The sequence below is a fragment of the Arachis hypogaea genome, chromosome 16 (assembly GCF_003086295.3).
Source record: "Arachis hypogaea cultivar Tifrunner chromosome 16, arahy.Tifrunner.gnm2.J5K5, whole genome shotgun sequence".
In the NCBI taxonomy this organism is placed as follows: domain Eukaryota; kingdom Viridiplantae; phylum Streptophyta; class Magnoliopsida; order Fabales; family Fabaceae; genus Arachis; species Arachis hypogaea.
In genome coordinates this window covers 119,119,473-119,144,248 of record NC_092051.1, presented here as the reverse complement: position 1 = coordinate 119,144,248, position 24,776 = coordinate 119,119,473, and positions in this window count along the sequence as shown.

Sequence of the window (24,776 nt, the reverse complement as noted above, 5' to 3'; positions counted from 1 at the left end):
AATTCCTTGGTCACTTGATTTCGATTAGAGGGATAAGTTCAAAACTAGTTTATGAGCCACACAAACCCTAGATACCCAAAAATAAGACAATTATATGTCACGTATCACATTAAATCCAGCTAAATAGAGAGTTATGAGAAATTGATTTCAAGATGTAATTCTAATGATATAACTTTTCCAAGATTCAAATAGAATTCAAGTTGAATTAGAGTTATTTCCCAATAATCACTAATTCGTAGGATGAAGAATGAAACAAATTCTTAAACAATAATCAAAACATTAATCAAGAGTAGAAGAACAAATAATTATTAATCCATCAAAGTAAATGGAGCTCCTAACCTTAACAATGGAGGCTTAGTTCCTCATGAAGAAAATAAACCCTAGTAGAGAAAAGTATGAAAGTGTCGAATGAAAATTAGGAAACGAGCCTAGGTCAAGATCTCTTCTCCTTTTATATCTAATCCTAATTAATGTAAAATATATTTTCTAAAACTAAATAATATTTTTCCTATTTGTAATTAAAATAAAAGTTTTAATCAAAAATAAATAAAATCTTCGCAGGGGACCACTGCAGACTCCAAAGCTGGTGCCTAACTTCAGGATTGGTGCCTAACTTAGAAAAAGCCAAGTTAGGCGCCACCATACCCGAATGAATTGGAGTGCAAGTTCTTCACCCAGCGCCTAACTTGGAGAATCCCAAGTTAGGCGCCAACATGGACGTACAGATTAGAGAAGAAGTGTATACTATTATATATCGTTAGAAAGATCTGAAAGTTAGCTCTCCAATGCCACTAAAACCGCATCAATTGGACCTCTAGAGCTTAAGTTATGTCCGTTAGAGTGCAAGAAGGTCAGGGCTGACAACATCATCCAATTTCTTCCTCTTCTTCTATAAAACTCCATCAAATCCATCCAAATGCTACCTGAAATAAACACAATTACACACAAATCAAAGTAGCATTCATAGTGGCTAAAAAGTATTTAAATCTTGATTAAACTTAACAATTTAAATGAAAATTCACTAGAAAAAGATATGATAGATGCTCACGCATCAGATGTTGATGCCCACGTCTCACGTTGTTGAAGAGAATGGACTTGAGAATGTTCCTGGGGCTAGGCCCAATGTGGGACGTGGCTACTCCACGTCTCACGTCTATGCTTGTGTCTTCCTCTCCTGTTTCTCCTTCTCTAGTTTTCTGTTTGCTCTTTCTTCTCTGACTTGATCTTTTATATGAGTTTTCCTCTATTATTGAGCAAATCTTCACTAATCTCCTACAAAACATAAAAAACAAAGTACACAAAGTATCTTTGATGAAAATTAAAAGAGAAATAGTGAAGAATCATTATCGTTATTGACATAATTAGCAACAAAACTATCAAATAATGCTCATGCATCACAACACCAAACTTAAATCTTTGCTTGTCCTCAACCAAACAAAGAATCATGCATTATCTTTGAAGAACTAAATCTCACAAATCAAGGGTGACTTGTAGTATTTCCAATGATTTTGGTTAGCCTTTTCACTTATACACAATTTAGCACAAAAAAATTTTGATTTCTTCAAGACTTCCATCCGAATCATATTATGGAATCCTCTCTTATCAATTCTCACCTTGAAGCAAGCTTAATTCTTTCTTTTCTTTCAGTTTCTTATATGATGGTGCTTTGTACCTTGAGCCTAGTCGTGACTCTAAAAATCTTGTCTCAAGCTTTGCTCGACACAAAAAAACCACGAGCAATTGACTGGGGAACTTTTTGAGTTCACGTTTTCTTTTTAACTTTCCCAATTAGCGGTGGTCAAAGCCTTTGGCTTCTCTTTCTTTTGGGGGATGCTTTGCACATTGAGCCTAGCCGTGACTCTAAATATTTTGTCTCAAGATTTTCTCGATACATAAACACCACAAGCACTTGACTAGGGAACTCTTTGAGTTCATATTTTCCTTTTTTAGCTTTCCTAGTCAGTAGTACTCAGAGCCTTTAGCTTCTCTTTCTCCCCTTGTTTGTTTATTTAATTGTTAATTAGTTGATTGTTTGTACTTCTTCAAGTCTTTGTGAAATATGAGGATTCCATAATACTCCTCTAGATTGAAGTCTCAAATAGTGATATTCATTTTGCACTAAACAAATTCAATTAGTGTGGCCTTCCATACCCAATTAGTCATACTTTTTCTAATTTTGCTCAACTCTTTTCTTTACATTTTTTTCTTGTATATAATTCATGCTTGCTGAGTGTAGCAAAGCTCAAGAAAGAACAAAATAAAATAAAATAAAAATAGAAGTAATACAAATAAAAGAAATAGATAAACAAAATGATAAAGGATAAAAGAAATTAAAGATAGAAAAAGAAAGAAAGAAACTCAGCCACCTTTATTCATCATCATTTCCATCTTGGTCCTCTTCATCATCATCATCATCCTTATCATCATCTCCATCCCCTTGTGGCTCTCTAGCTCCCATATTGCTTGTTGTTGTTCGAGCTGTTGTTGTGTTATGTTGATATTTCCATGGAAGAGTTGGTCATGAATCCATTCACCAACTTGAGGATATATATGGAGCCATTGCGGGGTTTGCCACTTGCGTTTTCACACAAAGATAGTTTGTTTTGGCCTTCATGTCTTGCTTATAGTTGAGAAATGCAACACGTTGATTCTCTTGTTCTTGTATGATATGATTAATAACTCTACTTTGGTTAAATTGATTCAACCTGATTTGCTCGAGGGTAGAGGTCAATTGTTGCCAATATTCTTGAAGAGACAAATATTAATTTTGAGGAATAGGGGATTGTGCTTGTTGATTTTGAGGCAGTGGAGGTTGTGCTTCTTGATGTTATTGTGGCATCACCCTTGTTTTTTCACTCTTGCCACACTTATTGATGTAATGGGGTTGTCTTGAAAAACCAGAATACCTTCTTCATTCATACTTACCCCAGCATGCCCGCAAAGTTGCTTGATTATGCTTGGGAAACCAAGTATGTCATTTTGATGCACAGTGCTTGCCAATTTTTGGATGTTCTTGGGGATGATGTTTTTAACTCTCATCTCTTCTCCAATCATGATTGAGTGGACGAGTATGGTTCTTTCTGTAGTGATCTCAAAATTGTTAGAAGATGGGATGACCGATCTTCGGATGAACTCAAACCATGCCCTTGCTGTTGGAATAAGGTCGCTTCTCCTCAATTGTATTGACCTTCCATCAACATCAAGTCTCCAAGATGCACCCTCTTGGCAAATGACACTAAGAACATTAGCAAACCTTTGGGTAGGTACTCATTCTTATCTCATAAGACATTGCAGTAGAAGATGGTGAGGATTTTGGAAGGTGTAGAACTCTCCAGATGTTGTCCAGACCAAAGTCTATGATTTGGCCCCTTGCATAGCTCATGTAAAGGGGTTCTTCTGCTCCTTCTGGTGCACGAATCCCCACACCTTCGTACAGCTGTACCAGCAAGTGCATTGGGTCCTCCAAGTAATACCTGAGCAAGTTAGGGTCAATCCCACGAGGATTGTGGTTTGAAGCAAGCTATGGTTATCCTGCAGGTCTTAGTCACGCAGATTCAGAATTCAGTTGGATTGAAGCAAAGACAATAAATAATAGGAATATTGTATAAATTAAAATCAGTAATAGGAATAAGGTAAAGGATTGAAGTTGCGTTGTCTTTCTGAATTAACTCTGGTATTACTGTCTTCTTTGCTTGTGAGCGATCTCTTCAATGGCAGGCTGTAAGTGATTAATGCCTTTATTGAGAGGTCGTCAATACTCCTCCGGATCTGAACCCCAAGGTTAGTGTGGATCCATTTCTACTTGAGGGTGAAGCTCGTACAGTCCATTCTCGTTAATGATCCTACTCAAAACGCCACAGGCAAGGTCGGATCTTCTAGATCAAAGGATGCTGCATCTTTGGGTTCTAGCCTCTACCACAGAAACCCTAATCTCTCCGTAAATCGGCTGAACTAGTGTCTCAAGAAGTCCCCAACGAAGTCGTCGATTAGCCATCTGAGAGATATATAATTCAAGCTGGCAGTTCAATGCTTTCCACTGAAGTATTCACATGAACTCAAGTAGACATGGGTGATTGTCAGGCACGTTTGTCTTAGTATGATGAATAGAGCTGATTGTCACTGGTCATCCTATTCACCATGTTGAAGTACGAATATACATCTTAGAATTAATCACGCACAGATCGAAGAGAAACAGTAATACTTTTATTAATTCATAGGACTCAGCAGGGCTCCTCCCCTCAACCTATGAGGTTTAAAAACTCATACTAAAAGGAAATACAATGGTAACCGTGAAAAGTATGGTAAAAGGTGTTCGAATAACATAAATAAAATCCCTTAAATACTAAACTAATGACTAGTAAAGGTAAAACAATTTTTTTAGTGCTAAAATCCACTTCTGGGGCCCACTTGGTGAATGTTTGGGCTGAGCTTTGATGAGATCCACATGCTATGAGGCTCCTATAGTGTGAAACACTGGCTAAGGGGTACTCTCTGGGCGTTTGGATGCTGGGCTCTGCTCCTTGGATGCTGGACACCTGGAAGGGGGCAGGAGGCTGGAATTGGACGCCAGTTTTGGGCCTTCTAATTCGAAGCAAAGTATGAATTATTATACATTGATGGAAAGTTCTGGAAGTCATCTTTCCATAGCCATTAAGAATGCTCCATTTGGACTTCTGTAGCTCCAGAAAAGCTCTTTCGAGTAGAAGGAGGTCAGATCTGGACAGCAGCTGCAGTGCTTTCTCTGTCTTTGAATCAGACTTTTGCTCCAACTCCTCAGTTTTAGTCAGAAATTACCTGAAATTGTACAAAAACACACAAACTCAAAGTATAATCCAAAAATATAAATTTAACACTAAAACCTGTAAAAACTTAATAAAAACTAAACAAAACATATTAAAAACTATATGAAAACTATGCCAAAAACCGTATAAAATATCTGCTCATCATAACACCAACTTAAACAGTTGCTTGTCCCCAAGCAACTTAAACAGTTGCTTGTCTCAATGAAGCTTAGTTACAATTAGATAAGCGGGACTTAGTAGCTTTTTGCTTCTGAATAGTTTTGGCATCTCACTAATCATTAAAACTCAGGATGGCTGGCATCTTTAGGAACTTAGAATCCAGATGATATTATTGATTCTCCTAGTTTATTTCTTTTTTATTCTTGAACACAGGTTTCAGAGTCTTGGTTATGACCCTAAGCACTTTGTTTTCCAGTATTACCACCGGATACATAAATACCACAGATACTTTAACTGGGTGAACCTTTTCAGATTGTGATTCAGCTTTGCTAGAATCCCTAGATAGAGGTGTCCAAAGTTCTTAAGCACACTCTTTTTGCATTGGATCACGACTTTAACCGCTCAGTCTCAAGCTTTTCACTTGACACCTTCACGCCACAACTACATGGTTAGGGACAGCTTAGTTGAGCCGCTTAGGCCATGATTTTGTTTCCTTTAGGCCCTCCTAACCACTGATACTCAAAGCCTTGGATCCTTTTATACTTGCCTTTTGGTTTAAAGGGTTACTGGCTTTTTGCTTTTGCCTTTTGGTTTAAAGAGCTAATGGCTTTTTCTTTCTTTTGCTATTTTCTTTTCTTTTTCGCCAATTTTTTTCCGAAGCTTTTTTCTTCTTTTGCTGCTTTTTCTTACTTCAAGAATCAAATTTTGGATTTTTCAGATCATCAATAATACTTTTACTTTTTCTTCATTCTTTTAAGAGCCAGCATCATAAAATTCCAACTTCAAATATGCACTATTTATTCATGTATTCAGAAAACTAAAGCAATGCTGCCACATCAAAATAATTTATTATTCTTTATTGTAGAACTCAAAAATTTATGCATCTTTAATTCTTCTAAAAATCTACTATTTTATTCATGTTTAATGATGATAATAGGAATAATTTATAGCTAATTGGAAAATAAAAATTAATTAATTACTACTAATGCTTATGTAATCTTAAAAATTAAAAGACATAAAATAAAAAATAAAAATAAAGACTTAAATACTACTAGTGATCATGCAACTCTAAATTAGGATGGAAATATGTGAGACAGGAATAGGAATAGTCACAGGGTTGAAACTCGACAACCTTCAGCTTGAGAGGCTCTGGGCTCTTCAGGTTGAGGGACGCATGGCTCTTCAGAGGAGAGCTTCTGGCATTTCAACTCCTCTATCTCATGCCCTTGCTCTTTGATCAGTTTGCAAATCATGCTAGTCTGATCTCTCTGCTCCTCTCTGAGCCGATCTAAAGTGCTCTGCAAGTGTATTACAGACGCCTTCAGCTGGTCCCAATACTCAATTGGAGGAATCTCTTGGGCAGGCTCAGGTGCCTTCCTTTTGGGTTGATCCTCTTCTATCTTGGAACTTTCCATTACCTGCTTGGTAATTGGATTTACCACTGGAATAAAGTTGTTCGATGGGATCATAACCTTAGCCTATTGGCATAGGTGAAAGATGAGATTTGGATAAGCTAGCATTGCATTAGTGGATACCCTATTTGCCAGCTTGTAAATCTCACGGGGGATTATTTGGTGGACTTCCACCTTATTCCCCATCAAGATGCAGTGAATCATCACAGCTCTTCAAATAGAGACTTCAAAGTGGTTACTTGTAGGGAGTATAGAACGCCCAATGAAGTCTAGCCATCCTCTAGCAACAGACTTGAGGTTTGCCCTTTTTAGCTGGCATGGCTACCCTTTTGTATTCTCAATACATTGAGTTCCAAGTAGGCATATGTCTTCTAGGACTTGATCCAGCTTTTGGTTGGCTACAACCCTTCTGTTGTATGATTCAGGGTCATCCTTTTGCAAAGGTAATTTAAAGATCTCTCTCACCCTATCCAGATGAAAATACATGATCTTCCCCCTGACCATAGTGCGAAAAGTATAGAATGTTGTTCCATCTTTCTTTTGCTTATCTGTCATCCACAGATTTGCATAAAATTCATGGATCATGTTGTATCCAACTTTAGACTAAGGATCAGTCAGAATCTCCCAGCCTCTCCTTCAGATTTTCTCTTGGATCTCTGGATATTCTTCTTCTCCTAAGTTGAATCCCACCTCAGGGATTACTGGCCTTTTACTCATTATCTTGTGATAATATTCTTCATGTTGCTTGGTAAGGAATTGAACAGGTTTGAAAACAACCGTTGAGTTGTCTTCTTTCTTGTTCTTTGGGGCGGTCTTGCCACCTTTTAGAGCCATGAGATTGAATTCTTGATGAGAGAACAGGGCTCCTACCACACTAAAATTAAAAATTTACTCATTCTCAAGTAAAAGGTAAGGAAGGAAGAAGAAGATCAGAGAATAGAAGAGGAAAAAGATGATAGAATTCGAATAAGAGGTGGTGAGTGAGGAAGAGGGGCACGATTACATATATATAGGGAGGGAGGGAAGGGATTTTCGAAAATAATCATAATATAAAGATAAAGATTTTTGAAAAAGATAAAAAATGATAGTTTTTAAACTTGAAAGATAAGAAAATATTTTGAAAGAATTTGAAAATAAGTTGAAAAAGATATGAAATTTTAAAAAGGATTTGAAAGGTTTTGAAAAAAATGTTTTAATTTTGAAATTAAATTGAAATTGAGGTATTTGAACAAGATTTGATTTAAAAATCAAAGAATAATTGAAATTGAATTGAAAAAAGATGAGTTGAATAAAGAGAAGATGAGAATTTTAAAGTTACCTCCATGCTGCCTTGTTGGCGTTTAAACGCCCAGAATGCTGGCATTCTGGTGGTTAACGTTAGAGTGTTCCTCCCTCTTAGGCGTTAAACGCCCAACCAGGGCTCCCTGGCTGGCGTTTAACACCAGGCATGTGCTCCTTCTTGGGCGTTAAACTCCCAGCCAAGGCTCCCTGGCTGGCATTTAATGCCAGGCTTGTGCTCCCTGTTGGGCGTTAAACGCCCAGCCAGTGCTCCCTGGCTGGCATTTAACGCCAGGCTGATTGCCTCCATGGGCATTTGAATGCCCAATTGCCTACCCTTTCTGGCATTTAACGCCAGGGAGCTTCCTTCTCTAGGTTATTCTGTTTGCTGTTCTGTATTATTCTGTCTCTATTTAAGCACTGTTCATGATCACTAACATTAAAATTAACTTAAAACATAATGAAAAACTAATTGAAAAGAAAACTAATTAAAATAGAAACAACCAGAAAATTAATAATCTATGAGTGAATATTGGGTTGCCTCCCAACAAGCACTTCTTTAATGTCTTTAGCTGGACTTTAATGTACTTAACTTAGTAACAGTGTTGAGCCTCCTGGCTCAATATCTCCTCCAAGATAATGTTTGACCCTCTGTCCATTGACAGTGAACCTTGTGTCAGGATCTTTACCTTGAAGTTTTATGTGCCCATAAGGGGATACTCTAGTAATCACATAGGGTCTTTTCCAATGGGATTTGAGTTTTCTAGGGAAGAATTTGAGTCTTGAGTTGAAGAGCAGGACCTTCTGTCCTGGTTCAAAGACTCTGGAAGCTATCTTCCTGTCATGCCACCTTTTTGCCTTTCCCTTATAGATATTTGCATTTTCAAATGCAGCTAAGCGGAATTCATCCAACTCATTTGGTTGGAGCATCCATTTTTCTCCTGCTGCTTTAGCATCAAGGTTGAGAAATTTAGTAGCCCAATAGGCTTTATGTTCTAGTTCCACTGGCAAATGACAAGATTTCCCATACACCAGCTGGTATGGTGATGTTCCAATTGGGGTTTTGAATGTTGTTCTGTATGCCCACATAGCATCATCAAGCTTTCTAGCCTAATCCTTTAGTTCTCTATTTGAGACTTCAGCTTGCCCATTTGTTTGGGGATGATACGGTGTTACTACTTTATGGTGAACTCCGTAATGGCTTAAGACAAAATCTAATTGTCTGTTGTAGAAATGAGTACCTCCATCACTAATTAGTGTCCTAGGGACACCAAATCTGTTGAAGATGTTCTTTTGGAGGAGCTTCATTACTACTCTGGTGTCATTAGTGGGTGTTGCTATTGCTTCAACTCATTTAGACACATAATCTACTGCCACAAGGATGTAGATATTTGAGTATGAAGGCAGGAAGGGTCCCATGAAGTCTATGCTCCAAACGTCAAACAACTCAATCTCTAGGATTCCTTGCTGAGGCATGCTGTGACCATAAGGGAGATTGCCAGCCCTTTGGTAACTATCACAGTTACGGATGAACTCTCTAGAATCCTTAAAGAGAGTAGGCCAGTAAAAGCCACTTTGGAGAACCTTGGTGGCTGTCCGCTCACCTCCAAAGTGTCCTCCATAGTCTGAGCCATGGCAATGCTATAGAATTCTCTATGCCTCTTCTTTAGACAGATAGCGTCGGATTATTTCATCCGAGCATCTCTAAAAGAGATATGGCTCATCCCATAGGTAATATTTTACATCATGTATAAGTTTTCGGGCTTGCTGCCCGGTATATTCCTTGGGAATGAACCTTATAGCCTTGTAATTTGCAATGTCTGCAAACCAAGGTACTGTCCAGATGGCATAGAGTTGCTCATCTGGAAAGGATTCGAATATGTCAGTGGAGGGAGAAGAAGTCCCTGCTACTAGTTCAATCCTAGACAAGTGGTCAGCCACTTAATTTTTTGTGCCTTTTCTATCTCTAATTTCTATATCAAACTCTTGTAGGAGTAATACCCATCTTATAAGTTTGGGCTTAGAGTCCTGCATAGTGAGCAGATACTTTAGAGCGGCATGGTCAGTATAGATAATGACCTTAGATCCTACTATGTAGGATCTGAACTTGTCAATGGTATAAACCACTGCAAGTAGCTCCTTTTCTGTAGCAGTGTAATTTTTCTGCGCATCATTTAGTATACAACTAGCATAGTAAATGACATGCAGAAGCTTGTCATGTCTCTGCCCTAGGATTGCGCCAATTGCATGATCACTGGCATCACACATTAGTTCAAATGGTAAGTCCCAGTCGGGTACAGAGATGATAGGAGAAATGACAAGCTTGGCTTTTAGGGTTTCAAAGGCTTGTAGGAATTCTTGGTCAAAGACGAATGGAACATCAGTGGCCAAGAGATTGCACAGGGGTTTTGCAATTTTAGAAAAATCTTTTATGAACCTCCTGTAAAATCCTTCATGTCCTAGGAAACTTTTGATTGCCTTGACATTAGTAGGTGGAGGCAAGCATTCTATCACTTCCACCTTAGCTTGATCCACTTCAATCCCTTTATTTGAGATCTGATGCCCAAGAACAATGCCTTCAGTCACCATGAAGTGGCATTTTTCCTAGTTTAGAACTAGGTTTGTCTCTTGGCATCTTTTCAGAACTAGGGTTAGATGATTAAGGCAGGAGTCAAATGAGTCACCAAAAACAGAGAAGTCATCCATGAATACTTCAAGGAATTTTTCTACCATATCAGAGAAGATGGATAGCATACATCTCTAAAAAGTGGCAGGTGCATTGTGATGAGCGGATAATTTATACGCTTTTTGACATTGTTTTTAGTATATTTTTAGTAGAATCTAGTTACTTTTAGGGATGTTTTTAATAGATTTTATGTTAAATTCACATTTCTGGACTTTACTATGAGTTTGTGTGTTTTTCTGTGATTTCAGGTATTTTCTGACTGAAATTGAGGGACTTGAGCAAAAATCAGATTCAGAGGTTGAAGAAGGACTGCTGATGCTGTTGGATTCTGACCTCCCTGCACTCAAAGTGGATTTTCTGGAGCTACAGAACTCGAAATGGCGCGCTTCCAATTGCGTTGGAAAGTAGATATCCAGGGCTTTCCAGCAATATATAATAGTTCATACTTTGGCCAAGAATAGACGATGTAAACTGGCATTCAACACCAGCTCTCTGCCCAAATCTGGCGTCCAGCGCCAGAAAAGGATCCAAAACCAGAGTTGAACGCCAGAAATGGATCAAAACCTGGCGTTCAACTCCATAAATGGACTCTGCACGTGGAAAGTTAAGGCTCGGCCCAAGCACACACCAAGTGGGCCCCAGAAGTGGATTTATGCATCAATTACTTACTCATGTACACCCTAGTAGCTAGTTTATTATAAATAGGACCTCTTACTATTGTATTTGACATCTTTGGATTACCTTATGATCCTTTGATCACGTTTTGGGGGCTGGCCATCTCGGCCATGCCTGGACCTTTCACTTATGTATTTTCAACGGTAGAGTTTCTACACTCCATAGATTAAGGTGTGGAGCTCTACTGTTCCTCAAAGATTAATGCAAAGTACTACTGTTTTCTATTCAACTCATCTTATTTCGCTTCTAAGATATCCATTCGTACCCAAGAACGTGATGAAGGTGATGATTATGTGTGACGCTCATCACCATCTCCCCTATGAACACGTGCCTGACAAACACTTCCGTTCTACATGAAATAAGCTAGAATGAATATCTCTTAGATCTCTTAACCGGAATCTTCGTGGCGTAAGCTAGAATGATGGCGGCATTCAAGAGAATCCGGAAAGTCTAAACCTTGTCTGTGGTATTCCGAGTAGGATTCAATGATTGAATGACTGTGACGAGCTCCTAACTCGCGATTGCAGGGCGTTAGTGACAGACGCAAAAGGATAGTAAATCCTATTCCAGCATGATCGAGAATCGACAGATGAATAGCCGTGCCGTGACAGGGTGCGTGAGCATATTATTCACTGAGAGGATAAGATGAAGCCATTGGCAAGGGTGATGCCTCCAGACGATTAGCCATGCCGTGACAGGGCATTGGATCATTTTCCCGAGAGATGACCGAAAGTAGCCATTGACAGTGGTGATGTATCACATAAAGCCAGCCATGGAAAGGAGTGAGACTGATTGGATGAAGATAGCAGGAAAGCAGAGGTTCAGAGGAACGAAAAGCATCTCCATTCGCTTATCTGAAATTCCTACCAATGATTTACATAAGTATCTCTATCCCTATTTTATTATATAATATTCAAAAACACCATTATCACTTTATATCTGCCTGACTGAGATTTACAAGGTGACCATAGCTTGCTTCATACCAACAATCTCCGTGGGATTCGACCCTTACTCACGTAAGGTATTACTTGGACGACCCAGTGCACTTGCTGGTTAGTTGTATCGAAGTTGTGACAAATTATGAATGTGTGATCACGATTACGCGTACCAAGTTGCTCACATGCCAGGAATAGTTCGAGCCTGGACATCATAATTTCGTGCATGAAAATTACCCAGCTTCTTTAAATAGGTAAATTCTGACTAAGTTTTTGATGAGCGGATATTTTATACGCTTTTTGGGGATAATTTCATATAGTTTTGAGTATGTTCTAGTTAGTTTTTAGTTTATTTCCAGTAGTTTTTAGGAAAAATTCATATTTCTGGACTTTACTATGAGTTGTTTGTTTTTCTGTAATTTCAGGTATTTTTCTGGCTGAAATTGAAGGAGCTGAGCAAAAATCTGATTCAGGCTGAAAAAGGACTGCTGATGCTGTTGGATTCTGACCTCCCTGCACTCAAATTGGATTTTCTGGAGCTACAGAACTCGAAATGGCATGCTTCCAATTGCATTGGAAAGTATACATTCAGGGCTTTCCAGCAATATATAATAGTCCATACTTTGCACAAGGATAGACGACGTAAACTGGCGTTAAACGCCAGTCCTCTGCCCAATTCTGGCGTCCAGCGCCAGAAAAGGATCAAAAACTGGAGTTGAACGCCCAAACTGGCACAAAAACTGGCGTTCAACTCCACAAATGGCCTCTGCACGTGAATTGCTTAAAGTCTCAGCCCCAGCACACACCAAGTGGGCCCCAGCACACCAAGTGGGCCCCGGAAGTGGATCTCTGCATCATCCATCATAGTCCACTCATATTTTGTAACCTTAGGCTACTGGTTTAGTATTTAAACAACTTTTAGAGACTTATTTTGTATCTCATGACATTTCAGATCTAAACTTTGTATTCTCTAACGGCATGAGTCTCTAAACCCCATTGTTGGGGGTGAGGAGCTCTGCTGTGTCTCAATGAATTAATGCAAGTATTTCTGTTTTCCATTCAAACACGCTTGTTCCTATCTAAGATGTTCATTCGCGCTTAACTGTGATGAAGGTGATGACCCGTGACATTCATCACCTTCCTCAGCCCATGAACGTGTGCCTGACAACCACCTCCGTTCTATATCCGATTGAATGAGTATCTCTTAGATTCTTTAATCAGAATCTCCGTGGTATAAGCTAGAACTGATGGCAGCATCCATGAGAATCCGGAAAGTCTAAACCTTGTCTGTGGTATTCCGAGTAGGATTCAAGGATTGAATGGCTGTGACGAGCTTCAAACTCCTGAAGGCTGGGCGTTAGTGACAGATGCAAAAGGATAGCAAATCCTATTCCAACCGGATCGAGAACCAATCGGTGATTAGCCGTGCTGTGACAGAGCACGTGAGCGTAGTTTTCACTGGAAGGATGGAAGGTAGCCATTGACAATGGTGATCCACCAACACACAGCTTGCCATAGGGGGACGTGCGTGCGTGAACAAGAAGACAGAGGAAAGCAGAGATTCAGAAGACAAAGCATCTCCAAAACTCCAACATATTCTCCATTACTGCACAACAAGTAACTTTTAATTTATGCTCTACTGGTTACTCACAATTCAATTGATAAACATAATTGACTTCCTGACTAAGATTTACAAGATAACCATAGATTGCTTCAAACCAACAATCTCCGTGGGATTCGACCCTTACTCACGTAAGGTATTACTTGGACGACCCAGTGCACTTGCTGGTTAGTTGTGCGAAGTTGTAAGAGAGTAATGTGAACAGTAACATTACAATTTCGTGCACCAAGTTTTTGGCGCCGTTGCCGGGGATTGTTCGTGTTTGAACAACTGACGGATTATTTTGTTGCTTAGATTAGGAAAAATCTTTCTTTTTTTTTTGGTTTAGAGTCTTTTATTAATTACCCCTTGTTAAAATACTTTAAATTTATAGCTCAGTTATTTAGAACGTGGTGTTTATGTTCATGATAATTGGCTATCATATTTTTTAAAACCTTTTTCAAAAATAATTTTTCTATTAAATCCTGTGCCAAACTTTAAGTTTGGTGTTTTCAAAAATAATCTTTCTTAAAATAAGGTCCCATAACTCATTTGGCTAGAACATTAATTTGATTGGGTTAGAATCTTTTATACTCTTTTCAAAACCTTCTTTTTCAAAAATATTTTTTCTATTAAATCTTGTGCCAAACTTTAAGTTTGGTGTTTTCTTGTTGATTCCCCTTTGATTTTCGAAAATTTTGGTTTGGTTTTCTAAAAATTTTAAGTTTGGTGTTCTTCCTTCATGTTCTTGTGTTCTTGTGAGTCTTCAAAGTGTTCTTGAGTTTTCTTGTGTCTTGATCTTAAAATTTTTAAGTTTGGTGTTCCTTGGTGTTTTCCCTCCAAAATTTTCAAAAACAAGGAGCATTAGATCTAAAAAAATTTTAAATCTTGTACTATCTTATTGTTTTTCTCTCTCCTCACTAAATTCAAAAATATCTTTTCAAAATATCTTTTCTAACTTCCTATCTTTTCAAAATTTGTTTCAACCAACTAACCAACTTTTTGTTTGTTTCTTAACCTTTTCAAAACTACCTAACTAACTCTCTCTCTCTCAAATTTTCGAAAATATCTCCCCTCTTTTTCAAAAATTTCTGTTTTTTTTAACTAATTATTTTTAATTTTTTTTTTTTACGAAAAAAAAAATTTTTATTTAAAAACTCAAATTCTTTTTAGTTATTTTATTTTATTTAAGTATTTACTTCTTATAAAATAAAATAAATAAAAAAATAAATCAGTCCAAGTTATATCCATATATCCATCATGGACATAAGTGGAGATGGACAGTCCAGGAAGACTTTGGGGTCATATTCTAACCCCTCTACTGCTTCGTATGGGAGTAGCATATGCATACCCTCCATTGGAGTTAGTAGCTTTGAGTTGAATCCTCAGCTCATTATCATGGTGCAGCAAAGTTGCCAGTATTCCGGTCTTCCACAGGAAGAACCTACAGAGTTTCTGGCATAATTTTTACAAATTGCTGACACAGTACATGATAAGAAAATAGATCAGGATGTCTACAGACTATTACTGTTTTCATTTGCTGTAAAAGATCAAGCTAAGAGGTGGTTAAATAACCAACCTAAGGCCAGCATAAGAACATGGAAACAGCTGACAGAAAAATTCCTGAATCAATATTTCCCTCCAAAAAGGATGACACAGCTAAGGCTGGACATCCAAGGCTTTAAACAAGGAGATAATGAATCTCTTTATGATGCCTGGGAGAGATACAGAGAGATGCTACGAAAATGCCCCTCTGAAATGTTTTCAGAGTGGGTTCAGTTAGACATCTTCTACTATGGGCTTGCAGAAGGAGCTCAGATGTCTTTAGATTACTCAGCTGGTGGATCTATCCATATGAGAAAGACAATTGAAGAAGCTCAAGAGCTCATTGATACAGTTGCCAGGAATCAGCATCTGTATCTAAACAGCAACCCTTCCATGAATGAAGAGGTTAAAACAGTAACTGCTGAATTCAGTACTGTAAAACAAGCTGCTGAATTCAATCAGCAATTAGATTTTCTAACAAAACAGCTAGCTGAATTCAAAGACAGGTTACAGGAGACAAGGATAGCTAATATACATATGGATGAACAGTTTAAGCAAACAAAGCAGCAGCTATCAAAGCAAATAGCAGAAGAATGCCAAGCAGTGCAATTAAGAAGTGGGAAAACATTAAATACCCCACCTCAAGGCATCAAAAATTCAAGAAATGAGCGACCCACCAAAGATTCCCCTGAGGACAGTAAGAGCCCAGGGAAAAATAATTCTGGCACTAAAACGCCAGAAAATGGGTGGAAGGCTGGCACTGAACGCCCAGACCATGCCCAAAACTGGCGTTCAGCACCAGAAACAAGGCAGGATTGGCGTTCAACGCCAGAAACAGGCAAGAATCTGGCGTTGAACGCCCAACAGGGGCACATTTCTGGCGTTCAGGCACCAGGAACAGACAGTGAGCTGGCGTCTAATGTCACTCCAGCTTCTGACTCTGGCATTCAATTGCCAGTGAGGGATCAGACACACACAAGTGCTGATAACAACCCCTCTAAAAAGGCTTCTTTAACCACTAAGGTTGAGGAATATAAAGCCAAGATACCTTATCCTCAAAAACTCCGGAAAGAGGAGCAGGATAAGCAATTTGCTCGCTTTGCAGATTATCTAAGGACTCTTGAAATAAAGATTCCTTTTGCAGAGGCACTTGAGCAAATACCTTCTTATGCCAAGTTCATGAAAGAGATCTTGAGTCATAAAAAGGAGTGGAGAGAAACAGAAAGAGTTCTCCTCACTGAAGAATGCAGTGCAGTCATTCTGAAAAGCTTTCCTGAAAAGCTTAAAGACCCTGGGAGCTTTCTGATACCATGCATATTAGAAGGTGATTGCACCAAGACAGCTCTATGCGATCTTGGGGCGAGCATCAACCTGATACCTGCATCCACTATCAGGAAGCTTGGCTTAACTGAAGAAGTTAAACCAACCAGGATATGTCTCCAACTTGCTGATGGTTCCACTAAATACCCATCAGGCGTGATTGAGGACATGATTGTCAGAGTTGGGCCATTCGCCTTTCCCACTGACTTTGTTGTGCTGGAAATGGAGGAGCACAAGAGTGCTACTCTCATTCTAGGAAGACCCTTCCTAGCAACTGGACGATCCCTCATTGACGTCCAGCAGGGGGAAATAACCCTGAGAGTCAACGATGACGAGTTCAAGTTGAACGCTGTCAAAGCCATGCAGCAACCAGACACATCAACAGACTGCATGAAAGTTGACCTTATTGACTCTTTAGTAGAAGAGATCAACATGGCTGAGAGTCTCGAATCAGAGTTGGAAAACATCTTTAAAGATGTTCAGCCTGATTTGGAGGATTCAGGGGACATGAAAGAGCCTCTGAACTTTCTTCTGAAAGAGGAAAAACCTCCTAAACCAGAGCTCAAGCCACTGCCACCATCCTTGAAATATGCATTTCTAGGAGAAGGTGACACTTTTCCAGTGATCATAAGCTCTGCTTTAAATTCACAGGAAGAGGAAGCACTTATTCAAGTGCTAAGGACACACAAGACAGCTCTTGGGTGGTCCATAGGTGACCTTAAGGGCATAAGCCCAGCTAGATGCATGCACAAAATCCTATTGGAGGATAATGCCAAACTAGTGGTTCAACCACAGAGGCGGCTAAATCCAGCCATGAAGGAAGTGGTGCAGAAAGAGGTCACCAAATTACTAGAGGCTGGGATTATTTATCCCATTTCTGATAGCCCCTGGGTGAGCCCTGTTCAAGTCGTCCCAAAAAAGGGAGGCATGACAGTGATTCATAATGAAAAAAATGAACTGGTTCCTACAAGAACAGTTACAGGGTGGCGCATGTGTATTGACTACAGAAGGCTCAATACAGCCACCAGAAAGGATCATTTTCCTTTACCATTCATAGACCAGATGCTAGAGAGACTAGCAGGTCATGATTATTACTGCTTTTTGGATGGCTACTCAGGCTATAACCAGATTGCAGTAGATCCCCAGGATCAAGAGAAAACAGCATTCACATGTCCATCCGGAGTGTTTGCTTATAGAAGGATGCCCTTTGGGCTATGCAATGTGATGCGCATAAACTTGTTATGCTACGATTTAGGAAATTGCACGATCGGCAAAATTCCTTTCGGCAAGTGCACCGGTTATCGTCAAGTAAAAACTCACAATAGAGTGAGGTCGAATCCCACAAGGATTGGTTGAGTGAGCAATTCGGATTAGAAGTATGTTCTAGTTGAGTGGAATCACGATTTAGATGAGAATTGCGGAATGTAAAATTGTATGAATTAAAGAGCGAGAAGCTAAATTGCTGAAATTAAAAGGGATGGGGGTGATTGCATGAATTTAATTACAGAATGTAAAGAGAAAGTGGTAAATCAGAAATGGGGAGTTCATTGGGTGTTAGGAGATATTGAGATCTCCGAATCAAAACAACTTTTATCCCTTCCTCAACCAATGCATTCATTGAATTTTGCTTGGCAATCTTATATGATTGGATCCCAATCCCTTGGCTCACCAATTCTCTCTAAAAACAAACAAATTCCCAATCCCTTGGTTTAAATGTTCATAAGAAGAGATGATGCTCGATCACTGATTATACCACACAGTTTCATGAACCACAATTTGGTAGGATTACATGTCACAATATCCATCCAAACTCTGATCCAATTCAATGTGAGAAAGCTTCTCTAGCATGAATCCTCCATTCCTTTCCCAAGGTTCCGAAGGATTCCAATTATGGGTAGTTTCTTTCCCAAGACAACTACCCAATGGAATTAGATCGAGAAGCTTTCTAACAAAATTCAAGAGAAAAGATTGAAGAAGAAGATAAAACTATTATTGATTCATTGAATTACAATAGAGCTCCCTAACCCAATGAAAGGGGTTTAGTGAGTCATAGCTCTGAATTCAATTACAAAACTAAAAGAAAATGATCCAAAGTCTCCGTGTGTAAAACTCCTCCTAACTAACTTAAATTCTATCCTATTTATACACTTTCTAAATTGAGCTTCTGTTGTGTTTCTTGGGCTTTGAGGCCTTTCCCTGATTTCCTTTTGCTTTGGGTTTATGGTCCATAATCCTGATGAGGCTGTGATCCAATTCTGTAACATTCATTGAGCAAACTTAGTGATAAACAAGTAATGACACAAGACTCAACAAATTGAAGCTCCAGACTCATCAATTCTTCAGGCCCAATCCCATAAACATGATATTCAATTGGGTTTCATACCATAATACGTTTAAGTTAATGTTTGTGCTCAAATGCTAACTTAAACTTCAATATATTTGGCCCAGAAACCCCTTTCAAAAAGTGACGTTTAAGTTGAAGTTTAAGTTTCAGTTTAAGGTTAAACTGAAACTTAAACGTGGAAATGGAAGAAAGCAACCCAGGAGTGTGAAATGTCGAACACGTTTAAGCTTCAGTTTAAGGTTAAACTGAAGCTTAAACGTGGAAATGAAGAAAGCAACCCTGGAGGAGCAATTGGGTCGAACACGTTTAAGCTTCAGTTTAAGGTTAAACTGAAGCTTAAACGTGGAAATGAGAAAGCAACCCTGGAGGAGAGAAATAGTCGAACACGTTTAAGCTTCAGTTTAAGGTTAAACTGAAGCTTAAACGTGGAAATGAGAAAGCAACCCTGGAGGAGGGAAATAGTCGAACACGTTTAAGCTTCAGTTTAAGGTTAAACTGAAGCTTAAACGTGGAAATGAGAAAGCAACCCTGGAGGAGGGAAATAGTCGAACACGTTTAAGCTCCAGTTTAAGGTTAAACTGGAGCTTAAACGTGGAAATGCTCCTGGTGCCTTTCTTACTTCTGGCGTTTAACCTCCAGTTTAAGGTTAAACTGGAGGTTAAACGAGGAAATGCTTCCTGGTGAGAATTGTGTCGAACACGTTTAAGCTCCAGTTTAAGGTTAAACTGGAGCTTAAACGTGGAAATGCTCCCTTGGTGAAATTCTCATTCTGGCGTTTAACTTCCAGTTTAAGGTTAAACTGGAGGTTAAACGCCAGTTCTAGCATTTCTTAGCCTTCATGATTCTGGCGTTTAAGCTCCAGTTTAAGCTTAAACTGGAACTTAAACTCCACATGTGATATTCAAGCTTCCTTTATTGATTTTGTTGCTTCCTTGCCTAGCCTCTTCTTCCCTGAAATCATCCAAACAATTGCATCAAAGTCTTGAAAAATTTCATGAGAAATCTTCCATTCATAGCATTCAAGTAATATAACTAAAAACTCATGGACTTTGCATCAAAATCATATTGTTTGGATGGTTCATTGCTTTGTTATTCATTTAACCATTCTTGGTTACTTTAAGCTCAAGAAAATGCATAAAACAACTAAAACTAACAGAAAAATGCTAGTGAAACTAGCCTAAGATGCCTTGGCATCACAACACCAAACTTAATACTTGCTTGTCCCTAAGCAAGTCCTGAGTTATTTGAGAAGAAAGTATGAAACAGAAAGCAATTACATTGGCTCTATTAGCAAGCATTTGAAGTTCATCAGAAGGGTTTTATACAGAAAGTTGCAGCATCACTTTTTCATTCTTATCAGGTAAGATTATCACTTTTTCATTGCATCCATCAAACACTGCTATGGCCTCTTGTTATTCTTATGTCCTTGGCACTTTTCTCTTCTTTGTTTTTCTTTTCTTTTTCTTAGAGCTCCTTTGCTCCTTGTTTGCTTAGTGTCATGTGTTGCACAAGCCTTTGGCATTTTCTTTTTCTTATCAGTGCACTACACATATCCACTCCAGGCATTTTAGTTCACATTTCTTCTTGAGACATTGGTGCCCAGCACCTCTTTGTGTGACTAAATGTTTTGTATTTAGGTTGCTCTTGATAATAGACTTTTGGTTGATAATCCCGGGTTAGTTAACCCAAGTTACCAAGTGTTGAAACACTCCTCAGAACCTATTCATCCAAGCATATCCTTAATACATAAACACCACAGGCATTTGTCTCAGAAGTTCAAACCATTGGTGCCTAGCTTATTTTCTCAATTTTTTGCTTTTTTTTTTTGTTGCCCTTTTTCAGTGGCTTTTTTCTTCTTCTTTTTCTTTCTTTTTCATGGCCAAAGACATTTATTCATCAAGATCCATAGACAGTTTTCAATTTCTACACAAAAAATGATAATTCTACACTCTATTTCCAGTGATCTGACTAAACAATCAAGCATGCATACCACCACTTAATTCTACTTGATTTGTCACTAATTGAGCCAAGTTACTTTTGTTCAAACTTTTCTTTTATTTTTGGAAACAGAACAAGCATGGCAAGCATTTGTTTAAGAAGGTGAAGTTATATCCAAACATCTAGGCATTCACTTTATTCAAAGTAATAAACAGACAAACATACTAGAAACTTCACATAAAACTTAAATGACTTATAATGAAAGAAAGCTCATAAAGACAATTCACCAATTATCATTTGATTATTAAGGAACGAGACCACCTCTCATTTATTGCTTGGTTCTTCTTGATTCTTGGGATCCTGCTTCTTCTTGCTTCCTACCTCTTTTTGACCACTTGTACTTCCTTTGTCTTTTCTTATGAGCTTTTTCCAGAATCCAGCCTTTTTCATTGTTTCTTCCACTCCTTTTTCAAGGATCATTGCCTTGTTTATTTCTCCTTCTTTCCTCCCTTTGAAATACTCATCAAAAGCTGGGAATGCTGGGTCCATCTTGTGTAGATGTTCCCCTATGTAGTTAAGCTTGATTTGAGAACTGATGTTGTAATCAGCTTGAACTGAGTATCTTGCATTCTGTAAAGTGGTGGCTTTCTTGATTGCCAAGACATTGGCATCTTGGTGTTGGCATATGTGGCTGAGGGATTCCTGTAATTGTAAATTCTGTTCCCTTTGCAGATCTAAGAATCTTGATTCAAAGTTCCTTTGCATATCCATCATTTTTAGGTGAAAGTCCTCTTGTCTCTCCTGAGACCTCATGTATTGTTGAGACATTCCTTCTATGATTTCCTGCATTCTGCTCATATCCATGGGGTCTCTGGGAATTTGTTGTCTTCTTTCTGGAATTCCTTGCTCTTCTTGCTCTTCTTCTCCTTCTTCTCCTTCTTGTCCTTCTTACTCTGCTTCTTGCTCTGCTTCTGCTTGTTGCCCTTCTTCATTTCTTCTTTTTGTATGTCTTGGAGCAATTGGGCCAAGAGTCATTCTGTACGCAGTTATGGCCATTCCAGGATATAGCCAATTAGGTCTTTCATCTTCAAGTGGTACTTGGGCATCGATGCATAGTCTAATGATGGTGCTAGGGAAGTGGAGCCAGGATTTAGGGTCACTTTTCTCACTAAACTCTTGTATCTGTTCAGCAATAAGTTTATGAACTTTGATCTCCCCTCCCACCATAATGCAATGTAGCAAGATAGCTCTTTTAGGGACTATTTCTGAAGAGTTTGCAGTGGGCAGGATGGATCTCCTAACTATTGCATACCACCCTTTAGCTTCAGGTGTTAGGTCTCCCCTTCTCAAGACTCTTGGAGCCCCTCTTGTTTTTCTCACCCATTCAGCTCTGATGGCACAAAGGTCTTCAGCAATAGTCGTATAGTCAGGTTCTCCTATCATCCTTTCCTCATAACTTGCTTGGCTGAAACGTATTTTTTTCAGGCCAAGAGTTTTCATGATTGCCTTGGGGCTGAAGTCAACTTCCACCCCTCTCACATAGCTTTTGTATGTGGGTTTCACGGTTGAATCCTCCCTCACTGCATTTGCATAAAACTCTTTCACCAGGTTGATGTTGATTTTAGTGATTGGCTTAGTCAGGAGCTCCCACTTCCTCTTTCTGATCTTCTCCCAAACACCTGGGAACTCATCCTTTTCAAGGTCAAAGGGAACCTCAGCTAGTACCCTTTTAGGTCTCATCCATTCGGCTTGAATCTCATGGAACACTGATCTGTATTTCCATGCATCGAATTCCCTGTTCTCTTCCATTGGCTGCTTGTCTTTTCTTCTTTTGTGGCTAGATGAGGCTGCCATTGGTTCTTTAGTTTTGGTAAGTGACAAGCTAAAGTTGACAAGGTGAGGCAAGAAGTGTTGTTAGAAGTGTGGTGAGGTTGTTTTCGGCAAGAGATAGTTATGCTATGATGAAAGAAGATGTGCAGGAAGGGGAATTGGTGGTGAGGAACTCGTTCCCCAAGTGGTTCTTTATTAGTGCACGCAAGTAAAAAAATGGACGGCTAGGGTGATTTGTGAGGGTGGCTTGATGGTAAATATATGAATTAGGGAGAAGGACGAATTGCTTTTCATTTTCTTGGAAGTATTCTGGGTGTATTAGGTTGTACATGTAGCTATCTTTTCATGCAGAACTTCCTTTTCCCATGTGTTAGTTTCAAAGACTTGTGAACTTCCTTTTTGACCAAGCACCGTACCTCCCCCCTTGTCTTTTTCCTCCATTCTTATCCTTCCCTTTGTACCTGCACAAACAAACAAATTTGCTATCATTTTTTTCGGTCCATGTGAATAATGAATAGTACTTGTACATGTTTTTCCTTCTTTTTGAATTGTAAATCAATGATTGACTTCCTGAGCTTATAGCCGTGACCTTTGTATGTATGCACACTTATTACTGGACACCAAACTTAGTGTTTGGTAATGTCTCCTGATGACATGAAATCCATGTTGGTTGTCCTTAATGAATGTGCATAATCCTAATAAATCATAGTCACTTTGGCTCTTTGATCCTAAACAATTTTATTACCTAAAGTAATTGAAATCAAAGTATTAAAACATGCAAATGGTATACTTGTCATGAATTTCTAAATCCAGAGGAACTTCTTGCTTTTCATTAACTGTGTTCAAAAAGGAACACCAAACTTAATGTTTGGTTGTGCACCTTGAATGAAAGATTGAATACAATTTGAATAAGATTTGGGGGTGCCTTCAGGCACACCAAACTTAGAGACCAATTGTATTTTACATGCAATGTTTAGTGCACTTTATCAACAGTTGTCTTGAGGATTCAAGTTCATGCATAAGAAACCATGCTTTATTAGATGCAGAGCAAAACAATAAAGAGTAAGGATACTAAAACATGGGTTGCCTCCCATGAAGCGCTTCTTTAACGTCACTAGCTTGACGGTTGCTCCTTGTTAGGGTGGATTGTAGTGCTTGATGTCCTCTCCTCTCACTATGAAAACGTCCCCATTTGATTCCTTCATGATTTCCAAATGTTCCATAGAAAGAACTTTCCTGATTGTGAACACTTGAGGGAGCTGGGAAGGAATGGTTTTGAGGCCAGGTGGGATTGGCAGATAATGACTTGATATCACTTTATCTCCCGGAGAGAAACCTTCAGTGGGAATTTTCTTGTTTCTCCACCCTCTTGGCAATTTCTTTACAATTCTTCCCTTTCTCTTGAGGATTTCTTCATTGACCCTTATGCCAGGAGGATCCTTCTGATCTGTTTCTATTGATTCTTGTGGCTTTAACTCTTGCAATTCTTATTTGCCTTCCAAGGACTGTTTCAGAGTTTCAGCTGCTGGATTGCTTTCCTCCAAACACAGATGGCTACTATCATCCTTAGGCTTTTCAGGTTCTGGTTCAGGCTCAGATGCAGGTTTGAAAACATTGAAAATGAGCTGTTCATCATGTATTCTCAAATTAGCTCTCCTTGTTCTACATCTATGAGCGCTCTAGCAGTGGCTAGAAATGGCCTTCCCAGAATGATAGGGTGTAGGTAGCTTTCCTCCATGTCCAAAATGACAAAGTCTGTGGGGAAGAAATAATTTCCCACTTTCACCAGCACATTTTCAACTACCCCTTCAGCTTGCTTCTGAGTTTTGTCAGCCAGTTGTATGATCACATCAGTGGATCTCACCTCGTTCAGTTGTAGCCTCTTCATAAGAGTCAGAGGCATCACATTTATGCTAGCTCCTAGATCACAGAATCCTTTGTCAATTTTTGTTTCCCCTACGATGCAGGGGATATGAAAACTTCCTGGGTCTGTTTTCTTAGAGACTATGTCCTTCTTGATGAGGGCACTGCATTCTTTGTTCATTATTACAGTTTGTCCTCCCTTCAAAACTCTTTTCTTGCTCAGCAATTCCTTTAAATACTTGATATGTGTAGGCATCTGCTGGAGAATCTCAAGGAAGGGAATATTGATATGGAGAGACTTAAATGTCTCTAAAAACCTTGAATAGGTTTTCCCTTTTTCACCTCCTCCTAACCTCTGAGGAAATGGTGCTTTTGGTTGGTATGTTTCT